This window comes from Triturus cristatus, chromosome 2_2 (genome assembly GCF_964204655.1).
Source record: "Triturus cristatus chromosome 2_2, aTriCri1.1, whole genome shotgun sequence".
NCBI lineage: Eukaryota > Metazoa > Chordata > Amphibia > Caudata > Salamandridae > Triturus > Triturus cristatus.
This window is the reverse complement of record NC_140582.1, coordinates 772,077,032-772,103,814: the sequence shown is the minus strand read 5'-3', so window position 1 is coordinate 772,103,814 and position 26,783 is coordinate 772,077,032. Positions and strand designations below refer to the sequence as shown.

Sequence of the window (26,783 nt, the reverse complement as noted above, 5' to 3'; positions counted from 1 at the left end):
TTTGTTGCTGCACACATAAATACATGTAAACAATAAATTAGAATAGTTCCTTGATTCTTTTAGGTTTCAAAACTTCTCTATTGGTTTCTTTTTAATTTTCCATATGAACCGTTTTTTTAATATTCAACACATAGAAGTCAGAAGTGCAACGTATTCTATCAACACACTTTCTAGAACATTCTACAACACGTGCAGGTTAAAAGTTCATCAATTTTTTAAAACTTAACGATATTTGTTTGTAACATTTTCTTGGACATTTAACAACACGTGCAGGTTAAAAGTTGACGATTGTTTTAAGTTCGAACAGTGTCTTCCAAATGCAAGTAGCAGGTGTGGTTGAGCTGAGTAAATTTTATCCGATGATATGTACTCCACGTTGAAACTGCTTTTTCTTAACCAATCACAAAGATGCTTTTCCACAAAACTAATGTGCACCCTACTTTTAAAAAAGAATGCTTTTCATGATATCTTTAGAGATAAGTTATAGATAGGAATTAGCATTTAAAAACCTTTGAAATTCACTGAAAAAAACCATAGGTTTCAGGCACGTTATAGTTAGGAATTAGCATTTAAAAAACCTTAGAAATTCACTGAAAAAACCATAGGTTTCAGGGGCGTTATAGTTAGCTGGACATTTCCCTCCTACAAAACCCTAGAAATTCCCCTGTTATAGTTAGTTCAGATAACTATAACTCGTGCCCCCGCAATGCACTGCTGATGACGTCACATATTACATCACTCATGACATGGTCAGTGACATCACTCATGACATCTCAAATGACATCACTGATGACATCACTGATGACGTCATCCATGTGATAAATTACTGCATCTTCTCACACCCTAATTTAACCGTTGATACACTGACTCAAAATTTCAGACGCCCATTCTCAAAACCATAGATACTCCAATACAAATAACTACATACCCACTTATTAACTCTTAGGTCTACATACACCTCCACTCATTCACCTGTACAGTCACTCATACTTACAGTAACTCCGTACAAGACTATCACATGCATGTATACACCTACATAGACACTCACACACCACCAATCATCCATAGAGGTACTCTCACACCTAGTCAGTCATGCAAATAATGAATTACACTCCCAGTTACTCACCTATGCAGTTATACACACTCAAGTTCACTTACTCATAAAATAGTACCACATTCTTACACTCTTATACAATCATTGAAACAAGCACACACTCATCCATACAGCCACTCTCACAATCACACTCTCACATATACCCACTTATATACTCTTACACGCATATATACTGCCTTTCACATATGTAGTTAGTCACAAATGTACCACTGAGATATACATTCAATCCCTAACACACCCATACATACACTCACTCAACCATACAGTTCATCACAGATGCACTCTTAAAACCATGCACCCATAGAATCACCCACTCACAAATCTATGCACAGAGTCACACACAGCCTACGCACACAAACACTCAGGCACCCATACAGATACTCAGACAACCAATCAATAACCCATATAGACACTCATTTAGCTATTCACAAAACCATGCAGCCACTTATACACCAACACACAGACACATACAGACATTCACACAGTTTAGTCACTAGTCTGCAGTAAGATACATTTAATGACTCACTTATAGAGTCAGTTACACACCTACAAAACATCCATTCACACACCTGTACACCCACTCATTCTTCAACAGGCCTTTCCCTATATATAGTAAACATATTAAAACTTTACAGAAACACATACTCACTGGATGATGTCATTTGAGATGTCATCAGTGATGCCATCAGTGATGTCACTGACCATGTCATGAGTGATGTAATATATGATGTCATCAGCAGTGCATTGCGGGGGCGCGAGTTATAGTAGGCTGAACTAACTATAACAGGGGAATTTCTAGGGTTTTGTACGAGGGAAATGTCCAGCTAACTATAACGCCCCTGAAACCTATGGTTTTTTCAGTGAATATATATATATATATATATATATATATATATATATATATATATGCATTTGGACTTATCTGCGAAATACTTAAATTTTGCGTGGTATAGGCATATACGTGTTAAAGGTATATGTGTTGTAAAGACGTACGTGGTAACACTTTCGGCGTATTGGCATGCCTGATTCATGCCGCATTACAAATGCTGTTTCCCCTTTTAACCAAATGTTGAAATATACATTATTAAAATTTTGAATACACTTATTTAAAAAATATTCCTGATTCACATTGGTATGTTATGATGTTTAATTTTCATGCATCATATTAATCAATTTATAAGACAGATAATTGCCTCCTTAACTTGTGGCTCATGATGATTTGGTTTCACACTACAAGAAATTACTTTCCTCCAAGTTCTACTTAGGACTTTAGGTTACTAGATTGTAATTGAATTGATTCTAATAGCGATTCAGCTGAAATGAGAAATATGGTGGAGTGACTTGTGGTAATGGTTTAGGTAGTGTTAGAACTGGGGGTCTCTAGTTGGCAGAGGTAGGTACCTTTGACCAAATAGGGACCCTTGCTTCTAAGTCAGGGAAAGGGGATTACACTACTGGATAACCCCTGCTCACCCCCTTGGTAGCTTGGCACGAGCAGGCAGGCTTACTTCAGAGGCAGTGTGTTAAGCATTTGTGAACACATACAGTAATACAGTGAAAACACTACAGATGGACACCACGCGAGTTTTTTTTAAAAATAAGTATTCTTTATATAGGTTTAACACAAGACCACAAACGACAAAAATCCACAATACTGTACTCAAAATTGACTTAAAGATGTTAAAATTAGCTTAGTTCAAGTTTATGGTAAATGCGACACAGTTCTCAAAAAAGTACCTGGATGTGTAACGCTAAATAAACAAAAGGCTTGCAGCGTTGGAGATGCGTCGGTTCCTTGCTTCAGCGGAGACGATGCGTCACGCCTCAATGCTTGCGCAGAGTAGGGGATGCGTCTTGATCATTACTGGAGAGTAGGTGATGCGTAGATTCTCGTGCTGCAGCCCGGTTGCAATGAGACAAGATGGCACCTCGATGCAATGCGACAGTCCGGTGCGATGCGATAAGATGGCGCCCTTGATGTGACGATGTTGTGACGATGCAACACGCCCTGGCAGCCTTGTGGCAACTCTGTACTTTAGAGCTGCGACAGGCCCTGCAACACGCTTCTCCGATGATGCGATGGCGACCCTCACAGTTGCGACGTGCTTCTACGGTGATGCGACAGCAGACAGCTGCGACAAAGGCATGCATCTGGGAGATGCGGCAGCGGCACGCTTCTCCGGCGATGTGATGACTACAGCTGCAGCGGCCACACACTTCTACTCGTTGCGTTGCGCTTCCAGCTCCCAGCGACACGCAGGCTTCTGCAGATAGAATTCCCAGCAAGGAGATTCAGAGGGGAGCTGGTGGTGAAGTCTGTTGTCCCTGAGACTTCAGCAGGAGGCAAGCACAAGTTCAAGCCCTTGGAGACATATTCTGCAAGATGATGAAAGTTCTGTAAAAGTTCCTTCTCCTCTCTTTGGCAATGAAGAGACCACTGCAGGCCAACCCAATGACACAGCACACTGGTAGTGGGGGCAGTCCAACTCCTACAGCTTCCTTTGGTTCTTCTCCTTGGCAAAGGTTTCTTCTTGTTGTTCCAGAAGTGATCTAAAGTCTTGGGGTTTGGGTCCCCATATTTATACTACTTTTCTCTTTGTTCTCTGAAGGCAGAGAGGTCTTTGCCTAGTCCAAACCAGTTCTGGTCAGTCTTAGAGCACTTTGTTTACATGACTCCTTCTTTCCTTTCAGAGTGCAGGGCAGAGACATCAGACACACCACAGGAGGTGGAGCCAGCATTGTGGAGGGAAGGCACAGCTCTATTCAGGTCCCAGGTGCAACTCCTCCCACCCATCTACATGTAGATCTTCCTATTCAGCCCTCTGCTGACTCACCCTCTCCCCTGGAATCCCCAGCCCCTGTCACTGACAGAACCAGACACACAATACACAACCTAGCAGAGGCAGGCTTGGACAGTTAAGTAAGAAAATACCTACTTTCTAAAAGTGGTATTTTCAATCACAGAATGTTAAAACCAACTTCACTAAAAGATGTATTTTTATCATTCTGAGTTCAGGCATACTAAATTCGAATTTCTACCATGTTCCCTGGGTCAGTTAGGATTATAAAATGTAATAGTCAAACTGCCCATTCTGGCCTATGGGGAACAGGTAGCCTTGCAATAGTGAAAAACTAAAATGGCTGTAATTCACTACTAGGACATGCCACACACACCAGGGCATATCCTACCTTATGCTTACAATGCACCCTGCCCTTGGGCCTACCATAGGGGTGTCTGATATGAAGATAATGGAAGGTTTAGGGACTGGCAAGTGGGTGCACTTGGCCAGTCAGCATGGCAGTACCAGACTGCACATAGGCCCTGCAATGGCAGACCTGAGACACACTTTACAAGCTGCTTCTGTGGTTGGCACAACCAGTGCTGCAAATCCACCAGCAGCATTTGATTTACAAGCCCTGGGCACACATGGTGCACTGTACTAGGGTCTGACAAGTAAATCAAATCACCCAATCATGGAGTCACTAATCAATACATTAATTTAACATAGGGAGCACTTGCACTGTGGCACTGAATGGCAGTGGCACAGTGCCCAAAGCATCTAAACCAGCAAAACATATCAAAAACAGAGGAGGCAATCAGAAAAAATGGAATGGAGCCTCACGCCAATGGTACCAGGTCTAACAGGTAGCAATGTGCTAGTCAGATTGAGGATGACCATTCTCGTGTGTTGGAAGAAGAAAATAAAAAAATAAGAAAACGATGGGTCAAATGCTTCAATTAATTTCAGTCTCTAGAACTTATTCAGGACTCATTATGGACTATGGCTAGCCTGACCAGAGGCTGAAGTATACCTCACTGTACCTATGCTGGAAAAGAGGTATGACAGGAAGAATAATCTGTTGACAGGCAGTATGTAGCCAGCATTGCGAGAATTTATGGTAGGTACCCTGCTATCTTGCTTTCTTGTTGAGACATCGTGGTCAATCCCGCTCGAAAGGAGTTTTGCTCCAGAGAATCAAAGTCTGATTAGCTGTTCAGTGGATCTTTGGGTGGTATTTGTGAAGAAAGGAATACCCAAACTTTATTTTCCAAATGCATGGCGACCAGTATTGTTAGGGGTCGTGCATATTATTAAGTTTCCTATATGTTGGTATGCTTTTCTCTCAAGAGTATACATTGCACTATTGTATAATAATGTAAACATCAGATCTCTAAAAAAGGAGATAGCCTGATATGCATGTGAAATGGTCAAGAAGCTAAATCAGCAAGTAGGAACACAGAAGATTTGTCACGTTCGGGACCGTGTAATTGCATAACCCAGCAGTTCCTGTAGCTGGATACACCCTTCAGGATTTTGTGATTCACTAAAAAAAGTCATTAAAAAATGCAGCACTTTAAAAACACACAACCCTGCGAAATGTATAAAAGCCTCAAACTGGTGCATGCCTCCTTCTATTGGTGACTTTGCGTCGGGCACAATAATTGGAAGGTACGTCCAACAGTATGGAGAGGCACTAACTGCTCCTCTCCCCAAAGCAGAGCATGATGACGAAAGCCAAGAATAATGAAAGCAGGTTCTGTGGACTGGCCTGCCTATAACTCAGAAGAGCACCAGACGCACTCGGTCAGCTCCAGAACAAACAGTCAAGCACCTTCTGCCTGCTATAATAATAATCCACATTTGTAAAGCACGAAAAATCACCCGTAAGGGTCTCTAGTCACTGGGGGTCGTCGGGAAGATTAAGCAAGCTATTGCCCAGAGTCACATAGTGCTGGACTGATCTGCCACCAGCACCGGGGATCGAACCGTGATCCCCAGATTCCAGAGTCAGTTGCCCTGGCCGCAGTGCCACACCTCTTACTACTAAGCTACAGCAGTGGAACAGCTGGCAAGAGTGCAGCAGTTGTGGCTGAACTGGGGCCCATCGGGGTGAGGGGTCCTCTGGGCCCCAAAAATGGTTGTATTTGTCTCCCAACCAGTGACTAAGGGGGTACATTTTCCTTGTTTGCATGAAGGCCGATAGTGCTCTTGCTACATCACTGAGCTGCAGACTGGCCTTTATCACTGAATGTTCTGCTCTTTGTGTCTCTAAGTTAAAGGATATAAAAATCAATTGTCTGGAACAGGAAGCCTCAAATGAAACTGGGAACGAAAATTAGAGATGAAAAAACTGAAATGCTTAAATGCAGTTCAGCTCTGTGGTCCATGAAGTCCAACTTCCCTCTAGAGGCGGGGCGAGAGGGGCGGGGGGTGAGGGGGCAGCTTGTTTCCTAAAGACACGTTCAGAAAAGTGAAGCAAAAAGAGAATAATTTTGACAATAACAAGGTTTAAACTCTATAGCATTCAAAGATTTCATGTCTATTTGTATTCCTCTTTAAAGAATTTATGCAAAAAGACAACTTCAGAAGTATGCAGCCAAAATGCGTTTTTAAAGAAGAGGAAGGCCTCCTCTTATAATGAGAATGTCACATGATATATAACGTTTTGCCTACTGGAATTGTTACAGTTGTAACAATTAAGTCTTAAATGGGTTGGTTTGAGACTGTAAATCAAAGATTTAGTTTCAAATAGAGAACAAAAACTCTGGCTGCCTTCCAATATATTACATTAATAAACAGTCAAACAAACCGCCCCACGGGATATTGCAGCACAGATTTAATGCACTGAATGTTAACAATTAAAGTGCTGCAAAAAATATACTTGTGAGCCACAAAATTTTAAATAATGTGCTGCAGCGTTTGCTATTCCTTGCAATATAATTCGGGGGTTCTGTCTAGAAGTCCCACTCTTACAGACAGAAGATCTACTCTCATTTACCCCTGACCTGAGGCTCCTCTGACCACCTGACATTCCTCAGAACAGTCGAGATACCTCCCAGTGGAATTCCTTTAAGACCTAGTCATTTTCTCACCAGAGTTCATTACTTTACTGTTTGACAACAAACTGCAGGATTTTCTGAATCAACATGCTGGCAAGAAATGTCATTATCACTATTATGGAAGCTCGGAGAGAAATGTGAAGTTGGTTAGAAGAAATCAAATGCGTGTCATAGAGGAGTACACAGAAGCCTCAAGCACTCTTATGTGCCATTTAGCTTCCTGATGCAGACTTCACTCTGTACAAACATAAGGCTCTGTAGAACTGATAGTTAGCTTGAAATGAATACAAATATTTGCAATCTATTTCTTTCTACTGTGGATTCTGGTGATTGAATTGAAAAATGGTTGTACATCAGAATGCATTAAAGGGAAAAAGAAATTATAAGAGCTTCCTGCATGTGATTAGAGGGAATTGGCAATACTCATCTGACATACATAATTCAGGAAACAAGTTTTGAAAAAAATCTGACCGCCTAATATGTTTTTCTCTTGAGGCCTGTCAAAATTAAACGATACAATGCTTATAATCAAGGTTTTAGAATTCTTTGTGTTTGTTTCCCTGTTTAATTTTTAATTTCACCTGCGATGACTGTACTTCTTAGGCCCTTATTTGAGGGCCATAGTACCACCTCAAGTTAGTTACAAATAGAAATTTGCACCTGAAAAAAAGTTGCAAATGCTTCATTAATATTGCCATGGCCGTGCATGGTTCCCTGTAGAAAACGCAACTGGTATGCAGGGAAAAACTGCAACATTTCAAGTTTTGCGGCTCAGAACATGGGAAAACATGGATTATTACTACATAAACTCCTATCCCAACCTGCAGAACTTGTAACCAAGATAATCCCAAAAGAAATGGATGTGTTACTACTGCACAAGGAATCAGTAAATAATTGTGCAGTAGTACCACATCCTTATACAACAGTTTTCAGGATAAGGATCCAGATGTTTCAAGTACCTTCTCTAGCTTTCTTACCCAGTGTTAGAAATGGGATACCTGGTTGGCTAAGGTATGAATCCAGGCCAGGCAGGAGCCACAACTCTGGTCAGGGTCAGCTAGATACACACTTAAAGATAACCTATGCTCACCCTTTGGTAGCTTAGCACAGAGCAGTCAGGCTTCTCTAAAGAGGCAATGTGCAAAGTATTTGTGCAACACACACACACACAGTGGCACAATGAATGCACCACAGAAAGACTCCACACAGGTTTAGAAAAATAGATTATTATAATATGAACAAAACAAGAGCAAAATGGTAAAAATCCAATTTATAGAATTGGAGATATTGAATTTTAAAGGAATAAACCAGGAATAGTGCTTAGAAGCAAGTAGCACTGAAAATGTTACTTTAGGCCATGATAGAACAAGACAAAGTCAGAGTTCGGGCCAAGCTCGTGGAAGCACAGGCCCGCTACAAGACCCACACAGGCCCCGGTCAGCAAAGTAGCTCTCGTGGTTAGAAATGGGGGTCTCTAACTGGCAGGTTATGCACCTTTTCTAAGTAGGGACCTTTGCTTCTAGTCAGGATAAGGGGATTACAGACTTTAGATAACCCCCGCTCACCGCCTTGGTAGCTTGGCATGAGCAGACAGGCTTATCCCAAAGGCAATGTTTAAAGTATTTGTACCCAAACACACAGTAACACCGTGAAAACAACACAAATGGACACCACACCTAAAGTATCTTTATCTAAACCAAACAAGACCAAGAAGACAAAAATCCAACATACACAAGTTTTCAAGCAACTTGGTCCATAGAAAACTATGGATACGTGGTTTTACACCAAAGTACCTGTGGATGCATCAAGAATCACAGGGCCAAACAGCCGCAGAGAAGGGGAGCATTGAACAATACAGAGCTGCACCAGTTATCGAGTCCTTGGGAAGGTGAGGCATTGAATCCGGGCTGTAGGGGGAAGTGAGGCATTGAAATCCAAGACGATTCTGGTCTGTGAGTGATGTGTGGAAAAACTTGGCACACAGATATGATGCGTGACACACCAGAGGTGATGCATCGCTTTGTGAGCCTTCGCTCTGCCCGGGGTCGGTGGTGGGGGCTGGGCGGCGAGGCTTTGTGTTGTCCAGCATCGGGCACAGAGGCTTGCAGCCATGCATCAGGACTCGGCGACACTTTGCGTCATCTAGCATCAGTTCCGAGAGGCTTGCAGCTGTGTGACGAGTCTCGGCGAGGATTAGCATCGTCCAACGTCGGGCCCGAGACGCTTGCAGCTCTGTGGCTGGACTCGGCGAGGCATTGCATAGTCCTGTGTCCGTTCCTAGAGGCTTTGCACGGCTTTGCGTTCCTTCGCGCTGGTTCTTGCAGAGCTCAACTGAAGAACCCACATCTGAGGCCCTGCAACTGAAGAGAGGCACCTCAGGCAAGGGTAGGACTCACAGATGGTGGCGTCCAACAGCACCAGCAAATTTGCAGGAAGTTTTTTGTGACCCTGAATATTTTTTTAACAGAAGGCAAGCACACAGAACCCCTTGGAGAGTCTTCACAGGAAGGACACACAGCAAAGTCCAGTCCTTTGTCCTCTCCTTGGCAGAGAGTTAAACACACAGGGGTAACCCTATAACCCAAGGAACCTGGGCTTCATCAATATATAAGAACAATGGTTCCGTAGGGAAGGCAAATTATTTACAATTGGAATAAATCAATTAAAGAAAATTAAACAAAACAACACAGCAAACAATGATCTAACAAGTAATTAATAATTAAACAATAAATAATAATTCAAAAAACGAAATAATTTATTTTTTGTTTTTCAAGTGAATTTCCAATCATTCATCAACTCCTTTGAATATGTACAAAAAATCAAAAAGGCTGTATATACACTGATATTTACAAGAAAGCGACGCAGTGACAAAGTGAATAAGGTGACTTGATGTGATAGTGAAACAGTGAATATTTACAATATATGTATGTGATTATCAATAAAATACATAGAAAGTTTTTGCAAAGATTTTTTGCAAAAAAAGTCCTCAGCTGAATTCTGGATAGATAGTAATCCTTGTAAGGCTCCTTGGCAGAAGCAGCAACTGCAGACCAACCCAGCAAAGCACATACAGCAAAGGGGCAGTACTCCTCACAGATCACCTGCTCTTCTCCTTGGCAGGAGTTACTCTTGATTCCAGAAGTAATCTAATACTCTGGGGTTTAAGGTCTAATACTTATACCCAATGTTCTCTATGTTCAAGGGTCTCTGAGCCCAGTCACAACCAGTTCTGTTCTCTCTGGTGCAACATGACTACAGAGGTTGGAGACAGAATTGTGCAAAGGAGACACAGCCTATTCAGTTGCAAGTGACACTCCTCCTACCACCCTAAATGCAGCCAAAGTCTATTCAGTCCAGCTTTGAGTCACCCAAGAAAGGCAGGAGACACCTTAATCCCCTGCCCTTCTCGGTAGTTGTCTACAGTGAATGCACATCCCCAGCCCCTGTCACACCAAAACTAGACAGTCATTACACAAGAAGCAGAGGCACACAGAATGGTTAAAGAACAAAATGCCTACTTTCTAAAACTGCGATTTTCAAACACACAATTTAAAAATCATCTCCCTAAAAAGATGTGTCATTAAATTCAGTTCAGATAGTCGAAATCCCATATCTCTATCCCGTCCCAATGGAATTTCATACTTGTAGGACTCTACAAAGCAACTCCCATGTTAGCCTATGTGACAGATAGCCTTTCAATAGTGAAAAATCTAAATTGGCAGTATTTCCCTATCAGGACATGTAAAACGCACCAGTACATGTCCGTCCTTTTACATACACTGCAACCAGCCATGGGAGTCCCTTGTGCCTACCTGAGGGATGACTAACATGTAAGAAAAGAAAAAGCGGGGGCCTGGAAGTGGGTGCACTTGCCAGGTCGACGTGGCAGTTAACAACTGCGTGCACAGACACTGCAGTGGCAGGTTTGAGACACATTTACAAGCTACTCATGTGGGTGGCACAATCATTGCTGCAGGCCACACCAGTAGCATTTGATTTGCAGGCCCTGGGCACACTCAGTGTACTTTATTAGGGACTTACCTGTAAATCAAATATGCCAATCATGGATAACCAAGCCGAATTGCAATTTACACAGAGAGCATATGCACTTTAGCACTGATCAGCAGTGGTAAAGTGCCCGGAGTCTTAAAGAGAACAAAAGCAAGTCAGGAAAAATAAGAGGAAGAAGCAAAAATGCTTGGGAAAAACCCTGCAAAAAGGCCATTTTGAACAGTCACGAGCAACAAAATGCATCAATGTTCTCCACTCAGTACAGATGATGCATTGGTTCCAATTCAAGCAGTCAGGTCAATGCTTCGCAGTCGAGAGCTATGGTCAGGACCTTGAATAAGCGCTGCATCATCATCAAAACTTGAAGTTAAGTCCCGCCTCGTCATCGAGCCGTTTGGGGCTGTCTCCACATTTGCACTGCGTTGGCGTTGGTTCCAATCGGTGTAGCGGTGATGATGCATCAATTTTGTAGCAAGACAGCTGCAGAACCCACTTCTGAGGCTGAGAACTGGTGAGGGCTGCTCAGGTAAGGGTTGGACTCAAAGATGGCAGAGTCCAGCAGCATCGGCAAAATTGTAAGACGTATGTTGTGTCCCTGGGACTTCAAAAAACAGGAGGCAAGCCAGCAAGCCCTTAGAGAACACTTAGAGGAAAGGCAGAGTGCGGATCTCCTTCAGCAGAGTCAGAGAGCAGCAGGCAGCAGGGCAACAAACAGAAAAGCAGGACTTCCAGATCAGCAGTCCATTTGAGTTCTTTAGTAGCACAACAGCTCTCCTGGCAGAGATTCAGTTACAAGTCCAGTAGTGTCAGATTTTAGGGGGTCAGAGACCCAGTACCTCTACCCAAAAGTATCTTTGATATGGGGGGTGACCTCAAAGCAGCTCTGTGAAGTGTACAAGGATCCCTTTCAACCCTGTTCTGTCTGCCAGGCTATACTGTGTGGGGTAATCAGCCATTTGTGTGGGGAAAGCACACAGCCTATTCAAGTGAAGTGTTAGCCCCTCCCTTCCATTCTGCCCAGGCAAGGTCATTAGAATACAGATGTATGTAGATGTGTCATCAAGCACAAATATCCTTCCTGTGTTGTGGCTTCTAGTGGGAATGCATAAAGTTTAGCTGTCACCCACCCCAGACATGTATTGAAGAGTCTGTCAGGCACACAGAGCAGCAGGGGCAGAGAAATATCCACATTCTAAAAGTGGCATTTCTAAAACAGCAATGTTAGATCCACCTTCACCAGTAAGGAGGATCTATTATTACCATTCCAAACATATACAAACCTGAAAAAGCAGCTCCTCACTGATCAGGAAGTACAGCTTACAGGTGTATATTGGAATTCCCAATGCTAGCCTATGAGAGGTGTAGGCCTCACAGTAGTGAAAACCGAAATATGCTGTTTGCCACTACCATGACATTCAAAACAGAAAGGTACATGTCCTACTGTTTACCTATAAAGCACCCTACCCTTTGGATTACTTAGGGCCTACCTCAAGGGTGACTTATATGTAATAAAATGGGAGTTTAAGGCCTGGCAAATAGTTTTAGAATTGGTTATAAACTGCAAAAAAAGGCACTGCAGTGGCTGGCCTGAGACAGGGTTGAAAGGCTACTTGTGTGGGTAGCACAATCAGTGCAGCAGCCCCCTAGTAACGTTTGAAGTACAAGCCCAGGGTATATGGTATACCACTTTCCAAGGGACTTACCAGTACAACAAATATGCTACTCAGGCATATATCAAAGGCATCATGCTTAGGAAAGAAACCTGTGTGCTTTATAACTGGTTAGCAGTAGTAAAGTGGTCAGTGTCCAAGAGCTAACAAAAATAATCAGCAAAACGTGGATGCGCAAGGCAAAATGTCTGGGGGGACCACCCTAAGAATAGTAGGTGTAACATCCAGGATGACACATCTGCCCATTCACAAAGAATTAAGATTCTTAGGCTGTTTGTATCAGAGCAGCAATACACGAGCAAAGAACAGTAGATGCCAAACCATTACTGTTCAGTCCGAAGAAAAGAGTCAGCAAAAAGTGATAATCATGCATCAAAGAATCAAGGCTCTTCAATTAATCAATCAGCATTTATATTGCACAGCACTGTCACCCCTAAGGGTCTCTGTGAGCTGAGAGTGCTGTGTCTTAGTCGAAAAGAAAGGTCTTGAGTTTCTTTCTGAAGTTTGCAAGGGAAGGTGCTGTTCAGAGTTGGAGGGACAGGTTGCTCCAGGTCTTGGCCATGATGAAGGAGAAGGAGCAACCACTGCTGCTGCTGCAACAGATGCGGGGAGTGTGCGTGAGGGCATGGGAGGCAGAGTACAGGTGTATTGCAGGCAGGTGGATTTCAGTTGATGGTTGATGTAGGATCGTCCTTGGTTGCGGAGAGCTCTGTATGCATGCATGATGATCTTTAACTGGGATCATTTCTGGAACGAGAGCCAGTGGAGGTTTCTGAGGTGAGGCGTGATGTGAGTCAGTTTGGGAAGGTCCAGCATGAGTCTGGCTGTGGTATTTTGTATGATCTGAAGTCTTTTGAGGAGTTGGGTGGCGATTCCAGCATAGTTGAGTCTGTAGAGCATACAGAGGGTGTGGAAGTAGGTGGCGGTGACTGCGTTGTCTTGTTTTTTCATGGTAAGTTGGCTGTCGAGGATGATGCAGAGGTTGCGTGCATGGTCTGTTGGTGTGGGTGTTTCTCTGAGTTCTACTGGACACCACCTGTGGTTCCATATGGAGGTGTTCCTTCCGAAGATCAGTACTTCTGTTTTGTCTGGGTTGAGCTTGAGGCAGCTGTCTCTCATCCACTTCGCCATGTTAGTCATGACACTCCAGAAGTTTGTTTTGGTGCTGGAGGGGTCCTCGGTGAGCGATAGGATTAGTTGAGTATCGTCAGCAGAGGAGATTATATTGAATCCAAGGGATCTGACGATGTCTGTGAGGTGGGTCATGTAGATGCTGCACAGGGTGGGACTGAGGGATGATCCTTGGGTGTAGAGGTGAAGGGAGGCAGTCAGATGCTTTGTGTGCGTCCTGAAAGGAAGGAGGTGATTCACTTGAGCTGAAGCTTTGCACAAAGTACAGCTCAGTGTTTTCTGACTTCTCTTCTGCAAACAATGGAATGAATATTCTGTAGGAAAATACATATTTGTCACTAATGGCATTTCATCAATAAAATGGATTTTGGAGGGGTCAGAGTGGGCTTGAGATTTTTACAGAAGCATCCTATTTAGAATGATGTAGCAAACTATGTGCCTTACAAAAACTATTGTGTTGATATTTTCAGTAACAATCCCCTTTTGCAGTTTTTCTTTGCAGTATACTTTGTTTTTTTTTATCCAGAAAGAGTTACCAAATAACCATTCTCACAAACAAATTAATTTCAACATTTTTTCCAACTATTTAGTCACAGTTCAACTTTAATGTAAAAAGAACGTTAGAGACGATCAATCACTATAGCTCGCTGTACAGTGTACAATCTGTTTGCCTCATGGTTTACCAGTTTTGAGCAACATAACCGTCGGTTGAAAATTTAGTACTGATATTGATAAATGTGCAACAGCAATAACAGTCACAAAACCTAGGGTTGTAATGTTAAAACAGAGAGCAGATGAACAATCTAGTGCCTTGAGGTTCGATGCCCATTGAAGCCAGCACCAACTAAACCTCAAGATCAGTCCAGGAATAACTATTGCCTTTAAGTCCACATGACTTATTTGGGATTTCATTACTCTCAACAAGGACTTCAAGCATCTTGTCGTCTTCACACTCTGCAAAGACAAATGCGCATCATGAGAAATAGGGCATCCATTTTAGCAGGAAGCACCTATTGACACACTTGGAAAGCAATCCTCAGAACGGTGTGCACACCAAAAGGTGCTGGTGGCAGCTGGTTCTTTTACATCCCCAGTATTTAAGAAGGGAACCTTAGGTGATTTTGCGGCAGTCATAACCCTATACTATTTTTTCAAACCCGAGAAACAAATAACTAGAATGTCAGCAGCCTCAATTTTGCACAAGGATGCAGCCACCTACCCCCCTCCCCCTTTTGTTACAATATGACGTGGTAGTAATTTCTGTGACCTGTACAGCCACTGTATAAACAAGCGAGTAAATACTATTTTCATCTGAAACACAGTTCCCAGACTCATGGAAGAACCAGATTGGATTGTCTATCTATAAACCCGAAACTCTACTAGTTTCCCAACTTGTTCTGAAGGGAATTTATTGCAGACATCTCATGAAGGTATTTTCCTAAAATAAAAGGTATCATTTCATACACATTTCATATTTAAACTCTGCTTCATGGAAGAATGTCAACAGTAACTGAACATGAACGGAGGGGCACACAATTCACAAGGCAATGGAAATGTGGAGTATCTGGTATACTATAGAATGCATATGCATTAAAAAGAAAAGCTTGATGAGCGGAGTGCATTATTTACTATTCATTTATTATAATTTCTTATATTTGGATCAAGCATTCAACTTCATGACTATAGACTGAATGGAAAAAAAAGTTATCTCATCAACTGGATGTGTACCCCAAATGCGTAATTGGTAAGAATTCTATTTTTTAATTTCCTATTTTTGGACAATAAACCAACAAATATTCCAAAGCTTCAATGTTTTTTATTTTATAACGTTTTATTCAATGATATAACAAAGCCAGTCAAGTCAGATTATAGCAGAGAAGCCATGCATTCAACCACTAATCCAGGTTGCTGTACACCAAAACAATCAAAACAATAATTTTCTTTGAAATTGCAGAACATTGGACAAGATGGAAAGAAAAGATCAAAGCAGTCCTTAGCAGCCAAACAGCAGGGAAGATGGGAAAGACAGGGGTGAAAATAAATACAATGCAATGACATGGCATTGACAAATAACGAACAACATACATTTCTGCATATTCTCTGCCCAAGGAGATCAAGTGCCAAGTCCCAAGTTGACCATGCCTACTGATGCAACACACAAAAATATTATCCTGCAGTCATATAAAGTATGGAAAAAGCTCTTGAAGAATAAACCTGGTCAAAGATCTATTTTAACTCCTGGTGCATAAACGTCAGTTTGCCTGGCAATCCCATTGGGACCTGAAAACTCTTACCTTCATGGTCCCTCAATGACTCCTGCTTTTCACCTTTAATTTTTTGGTAGCTGCCTTCGCTAGGTCTTGCTCCAGTAGAACAATGCCGGTTGACACCTTCCTCTATACCCTCCATGGACAACACTATAGGTGTTACATTGGTGATCCTCAGAGCACTGATGAAATGCATGAGCATCGTTTTGCTTCTCCTTAAATCAGCTTCACCATCACACCAGGAGGTATCTTCTTCAGACTCTCTTGTGCTTTGCGGAGTGTGGTTTAAATAATTCTTTCTTCTCTTGTGTTTCCTGTCAGCTGTAGCTAGTCTGTGAGTAGAAGAACCAGTAGAGTAACAATGCCAGAAAGTCTTAAGAATGCAGGTGGCTGACAATGTGGGATGAAGGTTCAGTTAAAATCGCAGCTCACAATAGGTATGCACTGTTTTCCAAGGATGAAACAGGAAATATAGCCAGAACATGGGGGATGTTGGCCTTGGGCTGCTGCTTTGTGGACTCCATCATATCAGGCATATCCCTCCACTTATCACTGCTACACCAGAGCCATCAGTGCAACAACCACTGCCCTATTCAGGCCACACCAGCTCTACTGGGAAAATACTGCATCCGTGACCTCCATCACCAACTTTGTCCAGTGACTAGGACTTCTACAGTTTAGCCACAGCCAGACTCCAATCAAGACACATTTTGCATGTTCATCTAGTTGCATGTTCAACTATGCCAAGGAAGGGGACCGATGTATGCAACAGAGAGAGACCCCTTGTTCAAACAAGGGAATAGGATGCTCTTAACAAGTTAAAATAAAATATCCCTTGGACAGAAATGCCAATAACAACACAGTCTTATCATCACTTAGAGTGAGACCTAAATTATGCGAAAAAGCTCAATTATACACCTTGCCGGTACAACAACAACAAACCACCCCCAATATGTGTGCAAACATATGATCACTCATTCGCTAAAAAATCTTACAAAACATGTTTTATTTAAAAAAAGGTACTATAGCAATATTAAAATGTCATTGTACAACCTCAGTATCATAATCAAATTCATTACATAATTCATAAAAAAACATACATAAAAACTTTCTACACAATACACAAAATCACATTGACCCCAACATACAAATTGAAAAAAACTAGACAGCACACTTTGTATTTGTAAGGACTAATCCTGGGTAACAATTCAACACACTAGCCTGGATACAATAATTAATGTAGCATCTTCAGGTCCGGTTCTACCCTTGGATTGCGTTTAAACGATGCGTCGACGTGTTTCGATGGTTAATTTATTACTCCATCTTTTTCCAGACCATAATATTTCCAATTCTTATTTGTAGTGTCAGGTTTCTATGTCCTTTGTAGGAGATAACATCTGTTATTCGATACACTATTTCTAATATTTGGGATATCTTCCCATTGTGGAGATTCAATTGCTCCTGTGCCCTTATTATTTGGATCGGTTAGCCTCAATTTCTACAGGTCCTTCCGTGTTGGAAGATACCTCAATTTACACCCGTGCACGTAAGCGACTCGATAGCGGTACCGGTGTCTTGTTCGTCTTGTCTCCTTGCTGTCATTAATATGCGTGAACGAAGAGGCTGTACAGTCTATCACCTCCTCAGTCCTTCCTCACTTGTTAGAATGATGGGAAGTCTACGTTGGGTCCTCCTCTCCGGTATTGTGTGTAAGAGGACTGAAACAATGCCATGTTTCTTCCTAAAGAAGCCTAATTCAAGTCCAATGATACACTACAATGATACTGATGGAGCATCATTTTCCATAGTAAAATCTACTCAATGAAATCCACCTGTCAAAAAGATTAAAACAATACCGATTGGGTGATAAAATTTCTAACGTTAACCTAAATGTGCAAAAGCACGATGAATGATCTGCTTAGTGAACTAAAGTAAAACACGATGTGGACTATTTGGAATAAATATAGTTTATATGCGTTTTCTAATATTTGTTCTTCTGTCTACCTTGCTTCAGAAAATAAAAACAACAAAGGAAAACGTAATTCTTCGTTAAAGTATAGTGTGGGATTTTTTTAAATAATTCTTTCTTTGCTCACACAATTGTAGGCATTAGAATATTAGGGAATGTGTTTACATACTCCTGTCCTTGTGATTTTTGTAAGACAAATGCTGTCCTTAGCTTAGGCCTTCACGTGTTACCAGTTGCTTCCTAGAGTGTAGATATTAACCTAAATCTGTCTGAAAGTGTTGCGTTCTTTCCTGTCTGAGTGAGAGTAGTCGGATGTTAAGAATATACTGTTTCATTAGCAAAAACACATTTGTAGCCAGGTTACTTCCACTTCCTTCTTCGGAAGTTGAAGAATGTTTTTAGACACAAGGGGGTCGATTCCGATCCTGGAGAAACCGTGTACGAACCGTCGGTCGGAGGGTTTTCTCCGTCCGACTCGTACCCGGTAAAAACACCATACAAACATGCAAGTACGATTCGTACGGAAACACCATTTCCGTACGATTCGTACAAAACAGCGACCGACACAAAAACACATACAAATGTGATCCGGGACAGCGCGTACGCAACATGCGGACGGAGTTAGGCAGCTTATTACGTACCAGCAAGTACGATTCGTACCGACAGCACTCCGGACGACTATATTTTTACGGCACACAAAAAGTGCCGGTAAAGCTAAGTACGTCGCGAAGCGTGAGGAAAAGGGGGCCTGGTACGCGCCGGACGCCACCCCAGCCCCCCCTATCCCCCTATGTCCGCGACGTCCCACCCCCCATATGTACGGTGCGGACCCCCACCCCCGTATGTACGGTGTGGACCCCCACCCCACCCCCCGTATGTACGGTGCCGACCCCCACCCCCGTATGTACGGTGCAGACCCCCACCCCACCCCCCGCTGGGGGTCCGCACCGTACATACGGGGGTGGGGGTCCGCACCGTGCATACGGGGGGTGGGGGTCCGCACCATACATACGGGGGTGGGGGTCCGCACCGTACATACAGGGGTGGGGTGGGGGGACGTCTCGGACATACGGGGGGGCTGGGGGGACATCGTGGACATACGGGGGGCTGGGGGGACGTCGCTGACATACGGGGGGCTGAGGGTACGGCGCGGACATGGGGGGGTGTTCAGCGCATATGCGGGCACATGTTTGGACGTCTCCATGGTTGCTGTGGAGGTTCGCTCCGTACGGTGTTTTTACCATACGGTTGTGGATTCGGACGGACGGGACGGATCGTACTTGCGCGTTCGGACGTCGGTTTACAGAGTCGTACGTAAAAACGTCCGGGGATGTGTCAGACACTTTTTCCGGCCCGAGGACGTGTCGGGGTATATCCCCAATGCGATTCGTATGGTGTTTTTTACATACGAATCGTACTTGCCAGTTTGTACGGGACTTGTACGATTCGTACGTAAAAAAATCCGGATACGTTTCGTACGGGGAATTTTTCTTCAGGATCGGAATCGACCCCAAGGTGTTTAGAAGAGTATGGTTAGGTCATAGTCAAAAGACCACCACACCATCATGTTTAGCCAAAGAAAATGTCTGTGGAGAGAGAAGAGTGATGCAATGTTAACCAAGAGAATGAAGCTACAGTGTATAAAGACCTTTGTGGGAAGGTATTCTTCGGCTTGTTCTCAAGACTTCTGAGGACTCGTCCTTCGTCCGTGGTGTCAGCTGCATGCCGTGCTGATTCCTGTTACTCTGGCTGGCAAACATGCTGAACCATTGAACTTTGCTGAGAACTTTGCACATCATCGGCTGATGGTGCTGTTTTGACATTCCTAACGGCCGTGGGAATAGTTTTCCATCTAATGCTCACTAAGCATTAGATTTTCAGTTCATAGGTGAAGTATTTTCACTGCTGCTTTTTCTTCTTTGGTTCTCTCTCCTCTATTCTCGATGAATCTAATATTGTGATTTGAATCTGTTTTGCCATATTGCGATAATCTGTAATGTTTGTGTACTATTATGACATTCTATTCAGACTTTGTGTTTGACCATTCATTAGTCTAATAACAAAGAAATAATCAAAAGAAAGGGTGTCTGTCTTTATTCATGCGATAGATAAATATTTGCCTAATGTTATGGATTATGTTGTTTAGCTTATTTCCTTCATTCTAGGTCCTCATGGGGAAATAGCATTACCGTGGTTCCAAATACAGAGTCCCTTTTAACTCTACCAAAGATCTGTCAGAGGACCTTTGTTGCAGTTACTTGTGGAATAATGTCTTATGGGCCCGAGATTATAAATATGTTATTGTAGTTATTATAGAGTCTGGTGTGGTTAGTAAGTGATAAATATTATTACCCACACGCTTCCGCTACATCAATACCTTAACATTCCTCAAGCAGAAAAGCACCTCCAATGAGATCAGAACAGCTTTGCCCTGGTCCTCATGTCAACGGACAGAGAATGGTCCAGGATCTCAAAGGCACTGCAGCCACCTTGAATCCATTTCATCTATGTCCCTCCTGACTTTTGCTTTCATTCTCATAAAGTTGAAGCTAAAGGGGCAGCCCTCACTAAGCCCAAAACTTCTCAGAACAGGGAGATGAGTACATTTAAAGCGCATGGATTTACACATTTTAAAAGGACTGATCAATGAAACGTACTGATTTAGATCTGGATTTGCCAGATAGTAATTAAATTTGGAAAATAGATAGTTGATTTCCTCAAGGACTAACAAGCTCATATTTTGGTGAGCTGATTAAGAGCAACTTTAATCATTCTTATAAAGGTCCGTTTGGTATGGTTCATGGTAGAGGAAATGTCCAAAAACCTAACATGTCCCAAGAAACACGAGGTGATTCTGATGATTTCAAATAGCTCTGTGAGGGTCAAAAGATTGGAATTGACCAACTGGAAGTCAAACTGAATTCTGACCAAAAGACCTCACCCAGAATGCTGCTTTGAATGCCAAAAACCTTTTGCATGGCAACTCCTGCCAATGCATCAATCAATTTATTCAAGGTAGGAAATCAGATTGGGGTGCAATAGGTTAGCAAGGGAGTATTCTTTACACTGAATACATCTATCAATGTTTTAACTGAATGTGATTAAAGTGGTGGAAGGCATTTGCAATGAGCTAGACAGATTTGTGTGTATAAGAAATAGAAATACCAAAAATTATGTATATATTAACCACCTCTACGCGGGTCACATCTCTCTAATACATGGGGTCCAAAGTGCATGATTCGGCTTTAGCTCTTAATCATTTTCAAAGAAGTATTGAGTGCATATTTTATCAACACATTCAGCATATGCTGGAGTTTAATTGCAGCCTAATTGCATAATAGCTGACTGTCAGTGTAATATAGTGCACTTATCACCAGATTACCCATAGCTAGTAAAAACGTTTGAAATCTAGATAGGGCTATTCTGTTATTTCTAAGATAAATGATAAACAACATTGGTGGTAACACATAGGCTGCCATACACCTGTACGAAGAGATAGTCTTGCTGCGGTATTATCTAACCTGTTGTTTGGGGGATGTATCCAGGTATTTAGCAGTACATTTCTAAGTGTTAAATGAGGCTATACAGAAGACTGGCAGATGTAGTTCAGTGTGTAAGGTTTAGTGCGTATGAAAAACACTAAAAGCACAGTAGTGTGGGCCCTTACCACAAGTCAACGATTCACTGACTAGTAACTGCAGGCCCACCACGCCGGTTGATTAATAGCCAAAATATCTTTAGCTTCGATCCACTGATGTGTATTTTAGGATGATTTTAGACAACAACTTAGTGCATGAAAGGCCGAGTGCTTATGACGTCTGTCATGCGACCCCCCACCCAAAAAAAAAAAAAATACACCTGCAGTTCAAGATGTCAAGACCGCAGCAGCGGGCCCTTACTGCCCGATCACATTTGTGAATGCAAGGCCGGTATCTACCTGGCGATCTTTTGTATGCAGCCTAAATAGGTAAGTATGTGAAGGGGATTTTACGGTAACTTACGTTTTGAAGCCAGTGTGGGTAACTCTTTATTTAGAATTTCACTATGATAAAGAAAAAAACGAAATTGACGAAGCTTTGTCATTCGTGTCTCTTCGATGCTGCTATGTCATTTCTGTCCAGGTTCACGCTTTAATGCGTTGCTTTTTGTGTAGTTTTTAGTCATATTAGATGCTTAGACAAATATTTCTTCTCTTTCTTTTGATTAGAACACGCTATCTCGCTTTGGTTAGAGTCTGCGCAATCCTTTCCTCCCTTTGGGAACTTCTGGTGCCCATCAGGATCCCTTTTCTGTGTTGCGCAGAAGCAGTCGCGCCCTTCTTTTTTCATCTTTAACGCATCCATCAACTTGAAAAATCTCCGAGCTAGCGCATAGTTTCCTGCCAGTAGATCTTGAAACTCAAAGAGGCATTGCGTGCTGTATATTTCCGGGCTCTACTGTCTGAAGCCCGTGCACTAACTCGAGGTTTTGTAGATTTAATGTTGGTGCTGAAGAAACGAAAGAGGAGCGGACCTTCCGAGCTGGTGCAAAGAAGACAAGCATTTGCAATGCAATAGGTCTCGCATTTATAAGAGTTTGAGCTATTGGCATTGTAAAATTACAATGCCTTTTATTTATGCTTTGGTTGTAAAACAAATAAAAGGCATTGTCATTTACAATGTCAGTAGCATAAACTCGCATAAAAGCAGTGCGTGGAGTGCAGCAGTGTGCGGCGTGCAGCAGCGTGTGGCGTGCAGCAGCGTGTGGCGTGCAGCAGCGTGTGGCGTGCAGCAGCGTGTGGCGTGCAGCGGCTTGCAGCGGTGTGCGGCATGCAGCAGTGTACGGCATGCAGCAGTGTGCTGCGTGCAGCAGTGTCGTGCAGCATGCAGCAGTGAGTAATGCAGCAGTCTGCAGCAGTGTGTGGCGTGCAGCAGTGTGCGGCATTGTGTGGCGTGCAGCATTGTGCGGCGTGCAGCATTGTGCGGCGTGCAGCAGTGTGCGGTGTGCAGCAGTGTGCGGTGTGCAGCAGTGTGCGGCGTGCAGCGGCATGCAGCAGTGTGTGGCGTGCAGCAGTGTGCGGCGTGCAGCAGTGTGTGGCATGCAGCAGTGTTTCGTGTAGCAGTGTGAGGCATGCAGCAGTGTGTGGCGGGCAGCAGTGTGCGGCATGCAGCAGTGTGCGGCATGCAGCAGTGTGTGGCGTGCAGCAGTGTGTGGCGTGCAGCAGTGTGTGGCGTGCAGCGGCATGCAGCAGTGTGCGGCGTGCAGCAGTGTGCGGCGTGCAGCAGTGTGTGGCATGCAGCAGTGTTTCGTGTAGCAGTGTGCGGCATGCAGCAGTGTGCGGCGTGCAGCAGTGTGTAATGCAGCAGTGTGCACAGCATTGTGCGGCGTGCGGTAGTGTGCGGCGTGCAGCAGTGTGCAGCAGTGTGTGGAGTGCAGCAGTGTGTGGCGTGCAGCAGTGTTTCATGTAGCATTGTGCGCCGTTCAGCAGTGTGTGGCGTGCAGCAGTGTGTGGTGTGCAGCAGTGTGTGGCGTGCAGCAGTGTGCGGCGTGCAGCAGTGTGCGGCGTGCAGCGGCATGCAGCAGTGTGTGGCGTGCAGCAGTGTGTGGCGTGCAGCAGTGTGTGGCGTGCAGCAGTGTGCGGCGTGCAGCAGTGTGGGGCGTGCAGCAGCATGCAGCAGTGTGCGGCGTGCAGCAGTGTGCGGCGTGCAGCAGTGTGAGGCGTGCAGCAGTGTGTGGCGTGCAGCAGTGTGTGGCGTGCAGCGGCGTGCAGCAGTGTGTGGCATGCAGCAGTGTGTGGCGTGCAGCAGTGTGTGGCGTGCAGCAGTGTGCGGCGTGCAACAGTGTGTGGCGTGCAGCAGTGTGTGGCGTGCAGCAGTGTGCGGCGTGCAGCAGTGTGCGGCGTGCAGCGGCATGCAGCAGTGTGCGGCGTGCAGCAGTGTGCGGCATGCAGCAGTGAGGCGTGCAGCAGTGTGTGGCGTGCAGCAGTGTGCGGCGTGCAACAGTGTGTGGCGTGCAGCAGTGTGTGGCGTGCAGCAGTGTGTGGCATGCAGCAGTGTGCGGCGTGCAGCGGCATGCAGCAGTGTGCGGCGTGCAGCAGTGTGCGGCATGCAGCAGTGTGAGGCGTGCAGCATTGTGCGGCGTGCAGCAGTGTGCGGTGTGCAGCAGTGTGCGGTGTGCAGCAGTGTGCGGTGTGCAGCAGTGTGTGGCGTGCAGCGGCATGCAGCAGTGTGTGGCGTGCAGCAGTGTGCGGCGTGCAGCAGTGTGTGGCATGCAGCAGTGTTTCGTGTAGCAGTGTGAGGCATGCAGCAGTGTGTGGCGTGCAGCAGTGTGCGGCATGCAGCAGTGTGCGGCATGCAGCAGTGTGTGGCGTGCAGCAGTGTGTGGCGTGCAGCAGTGTGTGGCGTGCAGCGGCATGCAGCAGTGTGTGGCGTGCAGCAGTGTGCGGCGTGCAGCAGTGTGCGGCGTGCAGCAGTGTGTGGCATGCAGCAGTGTTTCGTGTAGCAGTGTGCGGCATGCAGCAGTGTGCGGCGTGCAGCAGTGTGTAATGCAGCAGTGTGCACAGCATTGTGCGGCGTGCGGTTGTGTGCGGCGTGCAGCAGTGTGCAGCAGTGTGTGGAGTGCAGCAGTGTGTGGCGTGCAGCAGTGTTTCATGTAGCATTGTGCGCCGTTCAGCAGTGTGTGGCCTGCAGCAGTGTGTGGTGTGCAGCAGTGTGTGGCGTGCAGCAGTGTGCGGCATGCAGCAGTGTGCGGCGTGCAGCGGCATGCAGCAGTGTGTGGCGTGCAGCAGTGTGTGGTGTGCAGCAGTGTGTGGCGTGCAGCAGTGTGCGGCGTGCAGCAGTGTGGGGCATGCAGCGGCATGCAGCAGTGTGCGGCGTGCAGCAGTGTGCGGCGTGCAGCAGTGTGAGGCGTGCAGCAGTGTGTGGCGTGCAGCAGTGTGTGGCGTGCAGCGGCGTGCAGCAGTGTGTGGCATGCAGCAGTGTGTGGCGTGCAGCAGTGTGTGGCGTGCAGCAGTGTGCGGCGTGCAACAGTGTGTGGCGTGCAGCAGTGTGTGGCGTGCAGCAGTGTGCGGCGTGCAGCAGTGTGCGGCGTGCAGCGGCATGCAGCAGTGTGCGGCGTGCAGCAGTGTGCGGCATGCAGCAGTGTGAGGCGTGCAGCAGTGTGTGGCGTGCAGTAGTGTGTGGCGTGCAGCAGTGTGTGGCGTGCAGAAGCGTGCAGCAGTGTGCGGCATGCAGCAGTGTGTGGCATGCAGCAGTGTGTGGCGTGCAGCAGTGTGCGCCGTTCAGCAGTGTGTGGCGTGCAGCAGTGTGTGGCGTGCAGCAGTGTGTGGCGTGCAGCAGTGTGCGGCGTGCAGCAGTGTGCGGCGTGCAGCAGTGTGCGGCGTGCAGCGGCATGCAGCAGTGTGTGTCGTGCAGCAGTGTGTGGCATGCAGCAGTGTGTGGCGTGCAGCAGTGTGCGGCGTGCAGCAGTGTGCGGCGTGCAGCGGCATGCAGCAGTGTGCGGCGTGCAGCAGTGTGCGGCGTGCAGCAGTGTGAGGCGTGCAGCAGTGTGTGGCGTGCAGCAGTGTGTGGCGTGCAGCAGTGTGCGGCGTGCAGCAGTGTGCGGCGTGCAGCAGTGTGCGGCGTGCAGCGGCATGCAGCAGTGTGCGGCGTGCAGCAGTGTGAGGCGTGCAGCAGTGTGTGGCGTGCAGCAGTGTGTGGCGTGCAGCAGTGTGTGGCGTGCAGCAGTGTGTGGCGTGCAGCAGTGTGTGGCGTGCAGCAGTGTGTGGCATGCAGCGGCGTGCAGCAGGGTGCGGCATGCAGCAGTGTGTGGCATGCAGCAGTGTGTGGCGTGCAGCAGTGTGCGCCGTTCAGCAGTGTGTGGCGTGCAGCAGTGTGTGGTGTGCAGCAGTGTGTGGCGTGCAGCAGTGTGCGGCGTGCAGCAGTGTGCGGCGTGCAGCGGCATGCAGCAGTGTGTGGCGTGCAGCAGTGTGTGGCATGCAGCAGTGTGTGGCGTGCAGCAGTGTGCGGCATGCAGCAGTGTGCGGCGTGCAGCGGCATGCAGCAGTGTGCGGCGTGCAGCAGTGTGTGGCGTGCAGCAGTGTGCGGCATGCAGCAGTGTGTGGCGTGCAGCAGTGTGCGGCGTGCAGCAGTGTGCGGCGTGCAGCAGTGTGCGGCGTGCAGCAGTCTCGCATTTGTGAAAGTTAGAGTTTTTAGCATTGAAATCTAATGTTTTTTTACTTTAGTCTGTTCATTTGCAGAGGAGTGATTATATTTGCATAGTGCTATTGCCATTTATATGACGTTGTGGCGCTGGAGAACCTGGAAATAGGTTATAAGGGAGGGGAGACAAGAGTGATAGGTGCGTGAAAAATAAGTAACAAAATCCTTGAAAAAACAAACACATAGGTAATGCAAGATTAAGTAAAGCATGTGAAATCTAGTCAGGAACAACATGTTTACTTTAAAGGTTTTCAGCCCAGAACTGCTCGCCTCTATCTAATGTGCTGAACCACCGTAGTGCGAGCGGACTCAAACTGTGAATTCACTCCAAAATACGATGACAATGACAGCGACATTAAACGAGGAGGGAGTGAGAGGGGGGAGTGGGGGCGGGCCGCAGTTGTAAAAGGCAGGGAGAGGGTGAGATTGAGGAAGGGAAAGATAGGGATCAAAGGAAAAAACAAGGGGGTGGCAAATGGTGTGCACTTTGATGTCGTCAGTGTCCGCACGGCTCACTGAGGACATCAAAGCAAGTGATCAGGCAGTGCTTTTCAGGCTGCCAAATGGTGCGCGCGCCTGGGGCACATGCACTGTATTTGGAG

The 26,783-nt window shown here is 45.4% G+C and overlaps 1 protein-coding gene across 2 annotated transcripts in view; it reads right to left on the bottom strand.

Moving 5' to 3' along the window:
• SGCZ (sarcoglycan zeta) overlaps positions 1 to 26,783 on the bottom strand; it is a 4,297,431-nt gene that overhangs the window by 3,519,963 nt on the left and 750,685 nt on the right. The window lies entirely within an intron of this gene.